This window comes from Ciconia boyciana, chromosome 6 (genome assembly GCF_034638445.1).
Source record: "Ciconia boyciana chromosome 6, ASM3463844v1, whole genome shotgun sequence".
Classification (NCBI taxonomy): Eukaryota; Metazoa; Chordata; class Aves; order Ciconiiformes; family Ciconiidae; genus Ciconia; species Ciconia boyciana.
In genome coordinates, this window is record NC_132939.1 from 55,025,663 (window position 1) to 55,042,506 (window position 16,844).

The following is a 16,844-nucleotide window of genomic DNA, read 5'->3' on the forward strand; positions in this document are numbered from 1 at the left end:
GCTGTGCTCAGCATGTCTAAAATGCTGGATAAAAACATCAACTCTGAAAAAAAAAACCCATTCTAAATGGAGGTAATTAATTTTGGTCTGGTAAGTATTCTTTTCATAATTCCCCAAATCTGCTTTTGAGAGAGACTAATTTCTCTTCCAGTCCACTTGGCTGCAAGTAGCCTGGTCTTTAAGCACACTGGAGGTACAGGTATGCTACTGTCATTAGCCCTGCATCAGCCTGGAGTAGTCAGGACATTGAGACTGCAACTAAATTTACTCCTCTGGGAGCAGAGACAAGGTTTTGTTCTTCACCTTGATATTGGCTGTTGACTACTCATTTTGGACCTCATCTCCCAGTCATCCTGCCACTGACTGAGTCCTGCTTCCAACATTTAGAACATGCTTCCAGAAGCTAAAATAATTTCCAATTACTATACAAAATAAATTCATCTCAGAATTAAATGTTGTGCAATAAATGGCAGAGATCACAGACAACATGAATTCAAAGACTTCTAAGAAAGTATAATATGGTACTTACAGTGCTGGACCTCTCCTTCACAGAGCTTCTTCCCTATTCTTCGTTTTTCTGGGTAGTATTAAGTTAGTGTCCACTGGTAAATATTAAACAGAGCAAATAAGATTCGTTTCCAAAGCAAATACTGAATAAGCTATTTTTTCCAGACATCAAACATTATACGTCTATTTTCCCGGCATACAGGCAGAATGATGCCAGCACCCAGGTCTCTGAAGGGAGGGAAAGAGCAGGGATCTTGCTACTCTTGGTCTGGAACTAAAGTGTGGGCAAAAGAGCTTTGCAAGGTAGTCTGGCATAACTGTGGTAAATGAGCTTTAGAAAATGGAATATTAGAAGAACTGGAAACGTAAGATAGGGCCAAAGCAATGTCTGTTTATAAAAAGGTTGCTGCATCCTACTGAACTCTCTGCATGGCATATCCTGATGCAAGCATGCCATCTAATTGAGCACACAAGGCAGCAGCAAGTTTGTTCAGGAATAGCTCAGTATCTCTATGTTGTCCTGCAGCGCACACTGCAGGTATGCTCTAACTGGCATTATTTGAAAGGCTCATTAAATTGTTGGATAATTTAAAGGATAGTCGGGGGCACTGCTTAGCTTTTTGAGAGGCCTTTGATGAGTATTTTAGAAACTACTAAAATGAAAAGCAAAGTATTAGCATGACTCGAAAAATAGCCAAAATAAGAAAACAAATAGAAGAATGAAATGGGCAATCTTTACCACGGCAAAATATTAGCTGGGGAGGAGAGTAGATCTTCTTAACCCTTTGCTACATACACATAGGATAGGCATGATTTATATACATACTGTATGTGACTTACTTACACTGGGATCCCTCTCAGAGGGAGCTGAGAGAAACAGGCACAATGTAGCCGTTTAGAAGGTTATTTAAGGATGAGATGCATGGCACTCATCCTAATTAGCAATGACTAATTGTTTCCATTGAATGTACATGATTTCACTCCAGGTAAATCTACAATTTATCTACACATAGGATTCTACCCACCATAGTTATTGCTATGTAACTGCTATCTCTTACAAGACAGAGGCAGAGTTGGTCAGAACCTATTTCCACAGAGAGGTTTTTTTTCATGATGTGTGCAAGTGCCCAGAAAGTTTATTGCAGTATTATGTAAAATGACCAAGGTTCAGCAGGAGCAAGTATGCTGTTGCTTAACTCTAGCAAAGACAAGCTATTTTTCTCAAGTCTAGGCCTGCCTACATAGATAGCATGAATCTTTCAGCCCAGCCCTAATGCTTGGCTAACCATCTGAAGGATGCTACTGTTTTCAGGGAGGAACTGCTGGGAACAGCAGAGCTTCTGCAGTGATTCCTCTGTTTTTTCCCAGGACATGCAGCAGCACTCAGCATGTCAGGGAGAGAGTAGAAAGTTGCTGTCCCTGCTCACCACTCCCAGGCACCAGCTCCTCAGACCCTCTGTCAAGTCTTTTCCTAGGCAAGGTTAAGACCAGCAGTTACATCCGGCCCTCAAATGACCATTTTTATCCACAAACTTCAAAGCAATCAGCTTCTCAGCAATTCCAGGTAGATCAGCATGGTTAATGAATGCGTCAGTTACACCTAGTCCTTTGAAAATCTCCCTTAGGTCATAGGTGCGAGAAATAGAGACTCTTGGAAAACACGAGTCTCTGCTGTTGAATGCAATGGAAAATGAGGGTGAATCACCACACATGGGTATCACCGACATACCTGCCAGATGGCAGTGTCTGTGAGAACCCAGGGAGGGGAAAGCAGTTTTATTACTTCTCTGCACACTCCTGTTGGTGCAAATGGCTGTGTCCCCAGAACAGATGTCACTGTGAAATGTGAGGCTAAACTGGAAAGTTTGTGCTGAGTTTTGCAGGAAAGAGATCTGTCCACAGGAATTTCACAGAGGAGGGTACGGAGCTGCTGGATGCTTCTAGCTAAGCAGTGGCTGGGACAGAGGGAGACAGGAGCCAGGGGAGTCATCTAAAGGACTGACAGATGCTTTTCCCATTGGCCTCATAATGGTCTATATGGAAGGAATTAAGGAATAATTTAATTATCTTTTTCCCTACTGTCTGCCAGTGACTCTGCTCAGTTATATGATATGTCTTGGTTCCTCCTTACAGGAAGGGTTTCATCCCATATCATTAACTTACTCCTGTTGCTGCTTGGTCATCAGATTATTATATGCCAGCTATATTTCTAGGTTTTCCAGGGCAAAGGATTTCTGGCTGTGGAAACAAAACATCAGCAAGATGATAAGGACTGAGCAAGAGAAATATGCACTTTGCATGATAAATCCTCATGCAGCCATTTCTTGTTGCCTTATAAAGACGTTATCACTCAAGGTCTGTCTGCAAAAGATCATATAAATAAACTTCTTGACATAAATAACTCTGTTAAAATCAGGAGATTGGCATCATTGCAAAATTGATGTAACTAGAATAAAAATCAAGTCCTCTCTGTATTTTTGTCTGTTTCTGTAAAGGGCATCCAACTATGATCTCCATGTATTACAAATATTCATCCTTTTCTCCTCAGATAAGGAAAGTTCTTCTGGCTCCATTTCAAAAAACAGCATGACTGACAGAATGAAAAAAGCTGAAGGCTAAGGAAAAAGTCTGTGACAGAACTGGGAATAGAAACTAGACCTTTTCTGCTTTGTTTTCAGCGTCTTTCACCAATGCAATAGGAATCTCTGAACTAAAATTTCATATGAATTCATAGTTTGCTAGATGAAAGCTGTATAGACAGAATCAAATAATCTTATTATTTTCTTCTGTGTTATATCTCAGAAGGAAGTAAAGTTCTTTTATTACCAGGGTGTGATTCCATTTCTTGTAACAGACATTTCACCTCAGATGATCACTTCCATCAGTTTGCAGAAAAAAATATTTTAAGTTTTCTGCTCTGTCTGCACCTAATCTCCTAGCACTGAAATAAAATGTGTTTACAAGAGCATACAAGCATTTAAGGCCTGATGTGAATTCCACTGGAGTCAATCAGCCAGCATTCTAATGTTCAAGACAGGTAATCTCTCACTGAGAGCTCATCTCAGGTTTTACTGATATATTTTCCATAAAGTTCCCAGATGAAGACATTGGAATTGTAGACCTGCTACAGACCTGCCACTGCCAAGGCTTTTCAAACCTAGTTGTTATAAGTTTTTTAAAAATCACTGGAATTAAAAAGGGGAAAAAATAAGCAATAGTAGAGAGACTGCAAGACCAAAATTTTACTCTCAATTTAAATTGTAGCTTGAATTTATTTTTCCAAAAGATGCATCAAACTCAAGTAGTTAAGACTACAGACCAAAAACCTTAATTAATTATAATGGTACAAGAACTTAGAGATGGTATGTATAACTCTCAGAATTAAAATAAATGACAGTAAAGGAAAGTGGTGGGTCCTCCCAAGTGTCCGTGAGGTTAAAGGCTAGCCCTTCCAGCACCTGAGCCTGGCTGGTGGCTCTGGAGCCCAGGGCCAGCAGGGCAAAAGCAGCAGAGATGCTGACCAGGGAGAAGAAAACACTCTTGCCAGGTTTTTGGGCAGTCACTTGCTTGTGAAACTGGAAGGAAAAGTCTGTGTTGCTGGGGACTATCCATTGGCAGGACCCAAAAGGATCTCCCTCTTGGGGATGCTGTTCCTGCGGCGCTTAATTTTCTTATTCTGCTTGTGGCCACTGGACTGTTGACAGCCAGGGACAACAGGCTCCAGTGCAGCAAAGGAGCATTGCATGCAGTAAAGAAAAACTAAAGCCAATTCAAGATTTCTTGATCTATTTGTAAGTAGATTTCTTATCTGGGTACCATGCCAGAAACAACTCCTAAATTAATCCATCTGGCCCTTTGAGAACTTCTATAGTTACTACTTTATCAGGTTATAGCAACATTTGTCTTTCTGATCTTCCAGTAAAACCATTTCTAAAAATTTTTAGCAATCAAAAAATACAAGTTTCCCTTTGGTCTGGCACTGTCTGTGAGAATGAGTTGATCACAGGGGATCTCGTTACGTCTCTGATTCAGCACTAGTTTAGCAGTGGTATTACTGCAGTCATGGTCTGCTTTAATTAACGTCACTGTCAGATTTGGGGAGCTGTGCACTTCATCACCTCCATCTTTGCCTGCCTCTGAGCAGTCATTGGAAGGAGAGCTGCATGACACTGGCCTTGGGTGCTGAGCCTTTCTCAGCTGTGGGATCCAGCTGCCAAGGAAGACTCTCCAATGGCCTTTTCTGTCAGCTCATTCCAGTTTGCAGAGGCAGGGCAGCACCTAGCAAGCAGCTTGCACAACTGTCAAAAAACTGTCAGGTCCCTGAAACAGTGACAGACTTTCCAGTTCATAACAAAACTCCTGGTTTCAATATTTTTAAGGAGGGGGACTGGACATGGATGATGGACAGTGGCTATACCTCCACAGTAAGTTGTATCACATTTTAAACTGTATTTCAGTTCATTTCTATTACCATGTAATAGAATTAAACTTGCATATTTTATGGTTCTATGTGCTCAGCTGTGAAGTGTTTCAGGTATCTGCATCACCAAAGCATTGCTGTTTCATCTGAGGACTCCCACAAATCTTTAATGAGGAGCAGCCTTTTGAAAATAATCATGCACAATTACTGTGACAGCAAATGCACAAGACTGATCAGAAAAAAACACCAAAACACATCCATGGGAAGTACATGGGAGTCTCACAGTTTGTGACTTGCAGTAATTTTGAAGGGTATTTCCTGAACTGCCTAATCTTATTCCACAGAAGGGCGAAGGATCTCCAGTTCCCTCATTTTTGGGAAGTAACTGGTGAAGGCCTAGCTGCATGACCTGGAACTTAGTGTCATTCAAAAAAGGAAGATTGCCAGCAGAGGGGGAGCTTATAGGGCTGAATGACAGAGGGGCAGTTTCCCACCCCTCAGATGGTCACTCTGGCTCTGTTTGTACTAGTACATTGAGCAGTGCTGGGGCACAAGCCTGACCATCAGCCTGCAGTCACTCATATTCTTACATTTTTTGTACAGTTTCAGACACAGGTATCGCTCATACCAGCTACCATTCTTCCAAACAAGTGCTAAGCATGTTTTTGGAGTTGGCACAGAGCAGGGGATATTTCCAATAAGCAGCGCAGATGTCTTGCAGGGTCAGAGTTAAGCAACATGGATATGAGCTTTGATGAGCCAGTTGACCTAATGGCTAAAGAACAGACCTTGGAGCACTTTATTTACCAGCATAGATGTAAACTCTGGGGGTAAAATTAATTTCAATGTTTGTTTTACCCCTTCCCGGTATTCATACCCTATCCTTTCTGAACTTCCATTTGTTGATAAAACACAAGATTAAATCTATAAAGCAATGTCAGTAGCACCTTTTGGGTGTCTAGCCAACTAAAATATTCCCCAGCTCTGATTTAGCCACTGCTTCCACATAGGATGCTTGTGGAGACTTTGTTACCTTAAGGGGGGACTCAAAGAAGATAACACAATGTGGGTGGATGCCATCAGCTGTGAATGTCATAAAGGACAATATGGCAAAAGACTTGACCTTCAAAGGAAGTGCCTAGGCCTGGTCTGAAAGTGACTGACTCCCCCAATGTGTGATCTGAACTATGCCTTCCTTTTCCTAGAAGCCCTACCAATGTCATAAGATATCATTGCTTCAGCCACCACCCACTAAAAAATGTAGTTTGCAGAGAATTCATTAGGATTTATCTGCCAAACCTACTCTCCATCCCGGGAAGGGCAGATCTGGATTTCCGTCTTCCAGGCAAATATCCTTAACAGCACTCCAGGTCCAATGCTAGCTCTCCTTTTGCAGAGGTCAGCCTGAGCAGTCTGGAGTTTAGGATATTGGAGGTATGGGATTGTCTGCCTTCAGGAAAGGGAGGGGTCTGAACATAAATATTCCTGAATATCCTGTACCCAAGGCAAATGCTCTAACTGCACAGACTGGTGTGGGCAGGTAACAGTTGCCTTGGAGAGGTTGGACTCTACAGAGTACCTCCTTCTCAGGTACTAACTACTCTATTATAAAATTGACCTCATGACCATATAGACTCAAACTTCGGTTTTAAAAAATTAAACTCCTGGTCACCTAACCTGGTATATTTAAAGAAATTGAATGAGGTTCAACACACTGAGAAGGGTCTGGGTTTTTTTAACCTAAGTCTATGCTGCTGTACCCCTGAACAGTGTTAAATACATTTATCACTCTTAAACATCTGCTGTTGATCCCACAGGATGGAATACGGAGGGAGTCAGGCTGACACCACACCAGACTGGCTGTGTTTCTGTCGGCACGCATCCCTTTTCTTGGTGCTCCAGATCCTCACAAGTGCCAAGCCTTGGCTCTGGATTTGGACAGTGCCTTGGTTCTATAAGGCTGCATTAGGAGAGAGATGTCAAATTGGCACAGACATCTTTAGAGAGGCGAGCAATCATTTTCTCATGGAAATACAAAATGGCCTTTCTCCATCAATGACATCCATGTGGAAGAGAAGAACTAAGATATCCCTGAGTGGACTGCATTTGTATTTTAAATTTCCTCATGTCAGCCCTCCAGCACCAGAACCTGGTGAAAGCTGGCAGCAGCTGGAGCAAACCTCAGCACTTTCTTTCCTTCCTACTCACAAGTCAGGAGTGGCCTCTTTGTTCAATCTTTATTTACTCAAAATTTTTTAAACTGATTCTCTCAGCTGGATCCTTACTTTGTTTTTCAAAGATGATATACACTGGTCATTAGAAAGCTGATTTATAAAATTCTTCAGAATTCACGAATAGGTGTATCTCAGTGGTTACTTTCTACTGGAGGAGGAAGCAAGAACAGTGTTTTTAAGAATGACCACACTCTTGCCTCATTTCTTTGGAACAAGAAAATTGTTAGTAACTGTTTTGATATAATTTTAATCACATTGAACTATAATTGCATGAAGAATGCAATTCAAATCAATAAGCCCAGCCACTGACCAGTCATTTTTCAGCTGGGTTTACAATTTTTCCCATGAAGAGGATGCTCTGAGTATATTGATCAACAATCAACAGCAAAAATTGATGGTTGAATTTAACAAGAGGAATAGAATGAGGAAGAAAATCTGTGCCACTGACTGCTGCAGCCTCTGTGCCATTCTTGTGAAATTTCAGCAGGGCCTTGTGAGCAGCCTACAATGAAATACATCAAGAGATAATGTGTGTGGAGGACAGGGTGTGAAATGATTAAAATTAGTACTAAGTTAATTCAGCTACTGCCTTTCACAAAAATTGCTGGTAGGCCAGGAACCAGGAAGGAGGCCACTATAGCCCGTGGTGGTTTTTTTAGCAATGTTGTCTCAATAAGCAAGTATTCTTACATTCAGAGTACCTCAACACAAGTGTATCCAACACAGACCTTAGGGAATGCACACCTTGTGGAATTAGTTGAAAACAGAATATTCAAGCAAATTCATAAGGAATGACAATTTCAGAAGGAAAGGAAATTGGGCTCCAGAACTGCTCTGTATGTATCCCTAATAGCACGTGCATTACAGTTTAGCCAGTAGAAATTCAACCTTGATACCAATTTTTTTTTTTAATTATTGTTTGGTCTTTTTAATCTTTTTGTTTTACTAGCCCCAAAATGTTAGAACATTGTAATTGCTGTTTTCAGAATGGCTGTAAGAATGCTAGCCTTTCTCTTCACTGTATCTGTTCTCTCCGCATTATTTTCAGGAAATGGGATGTTTTCCTCAGGTCTGGTCCATCTTACATGATTAGCACTCATCAAGGCCTTCAATGGCAGGAGAAGTTTTAAAATCCTTTAAAATTCTAGAATGCACATGTTAGAAAAAGGCCACTTTTTCTGCTAGATATGGTGACACAAGGCACCCCCAACACAGATATCCATGTGCACTCCTTTCACATGCAGAAACTGGGCTGTGTTTAGTTGCTGGGACAAATGGTACTCCCCTTCCAACCTTTGCCTGTCAGACGGAAGACAGTACCCTTATCTCCAGATCTTGGAGAAGTCTGAGAGAGTTTAAAGTTACTTTATCAGCTAAATGTTCTAGTTCAGAGTATCAGCCAGCCCTAGCAATAAATAAAATTGCCCAACTTAGCTTAGGGCAAGACAATTGGGTATTGAGGAATCTGAAGGCCATTGTTTCTGCTGACAAACTTACTTTTGAAACCTTCATATCAGGCTTCCCTGTGATTCCAGACAGATCAGCCTGGTCAGAAAACACATCAGTTATACCCAGATTCATGTACATCTTCTTTAAGTCATAGGTGCCTGAAATTGATAGTTTTGGAATATATACTTCTATCCTCCTGTTAATTCAAAAGAAAATTATGGTAGCTATTGCAATCAAAGCATGCCTTGGACTGAAGACTCCCAACTTGCTGGTGGTTCTTCTGTGCTAAAATGTTAGTCTTTTCATCTGAAAAAGATGGCAACAAAAAGAAGATGGGAAGACGATGGTCTGGAGGATAGGAAAGGAGAATGACGTCAGCTGGGCTTTCTTGTATTATTCTGCAACACAGTCACTTGAAGGGAGAGCAAGCAGCGGTGGTGCCAGCATTTTGGGACTAAGTTTGCATTGTCTTTCTAGCTTTGAAGGTTTTTCTTTTGGAATCACACCCCATTCCCTCTGAGGGATCTGATTGCTATGTCGCAGTATTACCACTCTTAACACATTGTGCTTGAGGCAAGGGAAATGGAGACAGACACTTAACATCAACTAGAAAATGTGTGGGGAAAAAAAATAAATTTCCCAGCTCACAGGTCTCTTCCCTCATCACAAGGCAATGCTGATTCGAATTTTTGCTGAAAGTATGAAATCATCAAATCATTTGGTCTGTCCTTTTATACCCATTCCATTGTTTAAATCTCCAATCAACAGCAAAGGCTAGTAACTGTAAAACCTGATCACAGTATTCAGACTTTGGATTCTGACTACCTTGAATCATCAAATCAGAATTCTATATTTCACATAATCACAGAATTGTATAGGTTGGAAAAGACCTTTAAGATCATCGAGTCCAACCGTAAACCTAACACTACCAAGACCACCTCTACACCATGTCCCTAAGCACCTCATCCAAACGTCTTTTAAATACCTCCAGGGATGGCGACTCAACCACTTCCCTGGGCAGCCTGTTCCAATGTTGATAACACTTTCAGTGAAGAAAAATTTCCTAATATCCAGTCTAAACCTCCCCTGGCGCAACTTGAGGCCATTTCCTCTCGTCCTATCACTTGTTACCTGGGAGAAGAGACCGACCCCCACCTCGCTACAACCTCCTTTCAGGTAGTTGTAGAGAGCAATAAGATCTCCCCTCAGCCTCCTTTTCTCCAAGCTAAACAACCCCAGTTCCCTCAGCCGCTCCTCATCAGACTTGTGCTCTAGACCCTTCACCAGCTTCGTTGCCCTTCTCTGGACACGCTCGAGCACCTCAATGTCTCTCTTGTAGTGAGGGGCCCAAAACTGAACACAGTATTCGAGGTACGGCCTCACCAGTGCTGAGTACAGGGGCACGATCACTTCCCTACTCCTGCTGGCCACGCTATTTCTGATACAAGCCAGGATGCCATTGGCTTTCTTGGCCACCTGGGCACACTGCTGGCTCATATTCAGGCAGCTGTCAATTAACACCCCCAGGTTCTTCTCTGCCAGGCAGCTTCCCAGCCACTCTTCCCCAAGCCTGTAGCGTTGCATGGGGTTGTTGTGGCCCAAGTGCAGGACCTGGCACTTGGCCTTGTTAAACCCCATACAATTGACCTCGGCCCATCGATCCAGCCTGTCCAGGTCCCTCTGCAGAGCCTTCCTACCCTCAAGCGGATCAACACTCCCGCACAACTTGGTGTCATCTGCAAACTGACTGAGGGTGCACTCCATCCCTTTGTCCAGATCATTGATAAAGATATTAAACAGAACTGGACCCAACACAGAGCCCTGGGGAACACCACTTGTGACCGGCCGCCAACTGGAGTAAACTCCATTCACCACCAATCTTTGGGCCTGGCCATCCAGCCAGTTCTTTACCCAGCGAAGGGTACACCCGTCCAAGCCATGAGCAGCCAGTTTCTCCAGGAGAATGTTGTGGGAAACCGTGTCAAAGGCTTTACTGAAGTCTAGATAGACAACATCCACAGCCTTTCCCTCATCCACTAGGCGGGTCACCTTGTTGTAGAAGGAGATCAGGTTGGTCAAGCAGGACCTGCCTTTCCTGAACCCATGCTGGCTGGGCTTGATCCCTTGGTCATCCTCTACATGCCGTGTGATAGCACTCAGGATGATCTGCTCCATCAGCTTCCCCGGTACCGAGGGCAGGCTGACAGGCCTGTAGTTCCCCGGGTCCTCCTTCCGGCCCTTCTTGCAGATGGGCCTCGCATTTGCTAACTTCCAGTCAGCAGGGACCTCCCCAGTTAGCCAGGACTGCTGGTAAATGATGGAAAGGGGCTTGGTGAGCACTTCTGCCAGTTCCTTCAGTACTCTCGGGTGGATCTCATCAGGCCCCATAGACTTGTGAGTGTCTAAGTGGTGCCGCAGGTCACTAACCATTGCCCCCTGGATTATGGGGGCTCCATTCTGGTCCCCGTCCCTATCTTCCAACTCAGGGGGCTGGGTACCCAGAGAAAAATTGGTCCTACTATTAAAGACTGAGGCAAAGAAGGCATTAAGTACCTCAGCCTTTTCCTCATCCTTGGTCACTGTGTTTCCTCCCCCATCTGCTAGGGGCTGGAGATTCTCCTTAGCTCTCCTTTTGCTGCTAATGTATTTGAAGAAGTATTTTTTGTTGTCTGTTACAGCAGCAGCCAGATTGAGCTCTAGCTCAGCTTTGGCCCTTCTAATTTTCTCCCTGTACAGCCTTGCTACACCTTTGCAGTCCTCCTGAGTTGCCTGCCCCTTCTTCCAGAGGTCATAGACTCTCCTCTTTCTCCTGAGTTCGAGCCAGAGCTCTCTAGTCAGCCAGGCCGGTCTTCTTCCCCGCCGGCTCGTCTTTCGGCACCTGGGGACAGCCTGCTCTTGTGCCTTTAGGACTTCAAGGCTTTAGGACTTTGCGACTATATTTACCATCGTTCCAGTAATTTTTCCCATTTAGACACAGTGTCTTTTGTCAGGGCATCTTCCAACTGTTTCATTTTTCCTTCATTGGGCAAGATAAACAATGCTGCAACATATCCCTTGTAAGGAATCTGCATCACCTCGCAAGACAGATTCCTGCCAGATTATGTTTTACAAAAGCCATCTTGAGTCATCATCTTCACTTCAGCTGAGATCTTCACATTCACATGGAAATAATCCTTGTGAGTCCCCTTAATATTGAAAGGATTTTCCCACTAGGCTTGAAACCAAAAGAGAAAGAATGCAATAGAATGCTTATTTCAAGGAGAATATATTAATATAGTCCAGACTAATGTACACAAGATAAACCCATATCTGAAGATTTACACTCATACTTGAAGATCAAAGGTATTCCAAGTTTATTAAAGATCTTTTTCCCTGTCATCTTTGCTGTACTGTGTTCAGTAACAACTAAATATCCCAGGTTAAATTTCATATGGACTTGTAGAACACCTTTCTAAGTCAGATAAATTAAATGAAGTAACTTCATCATATTACCTTATGTTTTATTTGAAGAAAATGAAAGCTGACCAGGATCCAAGAAGTTACTTTCTGATTTCAGAATATTGCTTGTAGAGCAAGTTCCACAGCAGATATCTGCCTTTTAAAAGGTAGCATGTTAAGCTCCTTCCATGCTTTTTCATGCATGTAAGGAAAAGCTTACATGCAAGAACAACCCGAACTTTTGGGCCTGATCTTAACTACATTACGGTGAATGGAATAGGGCTTCAAGGGCTTTAATCTTCAAAATGGTTTTCTCTTGATGTTTATTCAACTGAATTTTCCATGATATTTTATTTTGTATTAAACCAGGTCATTCACTGAACAAATACACAGGGATCACAGCTTGCCATTCTGTAAGTATGTTCTCTTTTTGTTTTAATATTGAATAGAAATAAAATAAAATTGAAAAATAAATAATGGAATGTAAACTCGAAAGTACTCTGATTACTTTATAAGTTTGAACTTTCCTTCCTGGCCCCCAGTAAAAAAAATATACTCCGGTATCATAAAGAAATGCCTCAGACTAGGGCAACTGAGACTAGGGTACCCAAATTTAATAAAGTACTTGAAATAAAGTCTGTTTTGCTGAAAGTTCAACTATTTCCAAACATGCTTTTCTGAGTGGTAAATTGCATGTATGTCCTGCATGCTGCTACAAATGGATATAACAGCTAAGAGGAAGTTAATCCTTGCCAAAGCAGTGCATTCGCAAGTATCTCTTGGGATATGTGTAACGTGATGACAAGCTGTAGAACATTTAGACTCCAACTCCAGAAGTACCTACCCATTTAATAGGCATGGACTGTAAGTAAATTAAAGTGTTTGACAATTTTTGTTAATCTACATCTTTGGAATTTATTTTTCTACTTCATACAGCATGTGAAAACATTGTAATTTTTTAAATAATAGGTAGATAAAGTCTGATAGAAAAATTTACAAATGCATAAATCTGTTGTGCTCTGGCAATTCCCTAAAACTCGAAGATTGCAAATAAATGAACTTTTATGCTTAGGAGCCTAAACATATGCTAGAAAAATTTAGATATGGAAGAGGTTTCAAAGCATGAGAACTTTCAATGTTCCTTAGCATAATAGCCTAATCTTAACACTGACCTTCCTTTTAAATGTAATTCAGAAAGAATCTGGGGTATTTGTTTGGTGAAACTGAGGTACTGCAGTAAATAACACCTGTGTAACTTACATTTGAAATAAATGTAGTTAACGATTACCATTAGAGTGTTTGTATTGAGGTCTTTAAGTATTGGGTTTATATCCCCATGGGTTTTGTTCTTTATATGATCATTGATCTCTTTTTTAGCTTCAATGGAATTCTGGAAGTTACTAGAAACAACTTTTCCTTTGTACAGTTTTTTTATGTCCTTCAGAAATGTTTTCAGTGGCTTCAGGTGTTTGTCCATGAACAGGGTGTTCCCCATGCTCAGTTGCACCTGGCTGCCAGGGCGGTTCAGCAAGAGGAGGAGATGATGAAAGCTGTGGTGTATCTCCTCCTCCTGGGTGTTGGTGAGGTTGAAGGCCAGCCCTTCCAGCACTAGAGCCTGGCTGGTGACTCTGGAGCCTAGGGCCAGTAGGGCAAAGGCAGTGGAGATGCTGACTGGGTAAAAGAAAATGTTCTTGCTAGGTTCTTGGGTGGTTGCTTACCTGTAAAACCAGAAGGCAAAGTCTGTGTTGCTGGGGGCTATCTGTTGGCAGGACTCAAGAGGACCTCCTTCATGGGGATGCTGCTCCTGGGGATCACTCACTGTGGGGGCTTGTCATTGTGGGGGTCAGTCTGTGGACAGTGAGGTGAAGCACGGCTACCAGCAAGCACAGTGGGAAGGTTGCCTGTCACAGCTACTGTGTGGACAAAGAGTGAAATGGTCTTGGATGCTGGTGATCAGCTGTGCCAACATCTCATCTTTTATTTCTATCTGCTACTACCTTCAACAGCTATCTGGTAATCACTGTTATCTCCTGACCTGCTCCTTTACTATGGAAGTGTTTTTTAAATCCTTGTGCTTCTGAGTTTATCTGTAATTCCTATCCATTGCTGCCTACTTTAGTTCTGCTTTACTCCAGCTACAAAAGTCCCTTGTTACTGGAGAAAGAAACATGTGAGTATTAAAGAAAAATAGAGTCAGAGGGAGAGAACAAGTGAAAAGGCTTTTTTTTTTTTTTGTCTCTGTGTAAATCTGTTTTATGGTGAGGCAGCACATCAGGAGCAACTCTTAATTCTTTTATGTTTATCTCTAAGAACTCTCAGGATTATTATGGTATTAGTGATTGAATGAGGCTTACGTCAAATGACAGTGCTATTTCAATGGAAAACAATACAAGATTGCAGCACTCAAGCAGTATTCTTTCTTTCATTCTTGACTCATTTTAATATATAAAGTGACTAATCACAAGAGAGCTGGTAAAAATTTTCTGCTTCAATACCTGATTAGATCAGAATATGTTGCTTTATTTTAAACAACCACTCATGTGATGCATATCTTCCAGACAGATGCCTCTCTGTGTGTACTCCCCCCATCTTGGTCATGGTAGGGTGAGGTTACTGGTGTGGACTTGGCCCCTCCTGTCTTTCCAAACTTTGTATCAGCAGGAAAGCCTCCTTTTGTAAGGCAAATAGCCCCATGGCCAGAGTAGTGCTCAGCAAAGAGCCTGGATTGTGGCATCTTGGCTGTTTCTGATAACTGTGGCCACTTCTTTTTTTGTGTGCTTATTGCTTTCTTTTTTACAGGTTAGACCAAGAACATGTTGGGATGATTTGTAGTGTCTAGGATGTTTAACCTGTCAGAAAACAGGTAAAGAGCTACTCCAATTAAAAATTGCACTACTGACTAGAAAAGTAACTCCAAATAGCCTTCACCTGATGTCCTACTTGAAGCGGAACAGCTTCAGGGAAGAAGATTACATGAATTACATGGGAGATTACATGCTCCCCTCCCCCCCGGTCAATGGCAAAGGCATTCAGAGGCATGGGTTCAGCAGAGCAGATGAGATGTTTATTGGGATTTCCCCCACCCTGTGTCAGCACCCTGACCACTAAGATTTGGGTGAAAAGGAGCCGGCTTGTCCTTCAGCAGCTTTGCTCTGTGGGATCTGAATAAATCGGGACTTACAGGGTAGGTTGGCATAGGAAAATCAATTTGTGAATCCTATCTGGACCACACTGGAGTAAATAAGATAGCTCACTCACCTCAGTTTTGGTTTTCTGATTGTAAGATTTAGGGAACATTAGTAATGATAAAAAATAAGATTGACAGGTGGGAAGTCAGAATGCTTCCCCCTTGTTAATGAAACAGATTTCTTCTAGATGTGAAGGAGATACTTGGGATAAACCTTCAGAGCAGAGTTGTATTCTGTGGAGCTGCTATAATGTATCCCCACAACTTGCTATTCAATATTTCTTGAAATTAAGTTCTGCTGTCATTTGAGTGCTTAGAAACCAGATTTCACCCTTGAAAGCAGATGTGCTTCATGACTCGCTAGCTAAATACCATACAACTGCATCAAAATCATTAAGGTAAAGATAACTGAGTACTTAAATTGCATTCAGAAGGGTCTTGCTCTTGTATGGGTTGTGCTGTTTCTTGTTGCTTTACTCCTACTGCTGTTTTCCTCTGTTAAACATTACACGGCTTCAAATATGTATTATCTAGAAGGACAAAGCTGAATGCTGATGAAGCTAGTTTTCTTGGATATTGTATGCATGTGTCCACATGTCTCCACTCCAAACAGAAGCAAAGACCATGGGGCCCAGCTGGTCAGTAGACTGGAGTGTTACATCCCAAAGGGTATGCAACTCCTAAGCAAATATTTATTGGAAATGAGATTTTTGTGCCAAGGGCCGGTACTTTGCCCTATACGCTACCTGAGATGGAGATAACTGTTCATCTGGAAACACACAATTTTGCCCAGCACTTAGCTCTGAAGGCCAGGGTCAGGGAGCTGCAGGGTGCACCACTTGTGCTCAGACATGTTAGCTGGCCTACTGGACTCCACTTAGGTGTCAACATCTCATCTTTTTATTTCTACACAGTAGAGACCCCACTGGTCATTATTTGGGAGCCAATGAGTCCTCTTGGCCTCATTAATAAAGAGGGTACCTCATTAGTTCGTGTAAGAATGGTGAATTTTAGCTGTATATTGAATAGTAATCTTGTAATTTTTCAGACATGGTGTCTCCTCACAACCTAATAATTCTCTCTGTATCTCTGTTAAGGACCACCTAATATATCAAGATCTGAAAAGTACTTAATGTAGACTTTAGCACTTGAAAAAGCTGTATAAAATGTGTGCCATCACTGCAAGTGCCTAAACATGATACTGAACAAATGCAACTGTTGTAACATATATAAACAGTAAACCAAGGCACAGTCCCAAATCTCTCAAAGAATGCCAAATAACAGAAGAGAGCAACCCAGTAACATTAACCAGTAACAAATCAAGGCAGTCACACACAATAAGTCTCAGCCTTCTTGTAAAGATGTATTTCAATTTCCTGGGATTCTTTCAAAGGAAGATAAGTGCTGTGAAGCTGGCTGACCAGCATTCATGGCTGGATGAACTGTTTAGAGATGTGGTTTGATCAGCCAGCCAGGAGAATGCCTGCTCAGTCCCTCTATGCCTCTGCTGTACCTTGCAGGACTTGTTACTGTCCTCTCGGGAAGGGGTGACACAATTCCCTGGATCCTGAAGAGCCAAGGAGCTGTGTAAGTAAAACAGTGTAAGCAT

At 42.0% G+C, this 16,844-nt stretch overlaps 1 pseudogene; it reads right to left on the minus strand.

Moving 5' to 3' along the window:
• Positions 1 to 7,474: 7,474 nt before the first annotated feature.
• Positions 7,475 to 16,844, minus strand: LOC140653411 (alpha-1-antitrypsin-like; annotated as a pseudogene).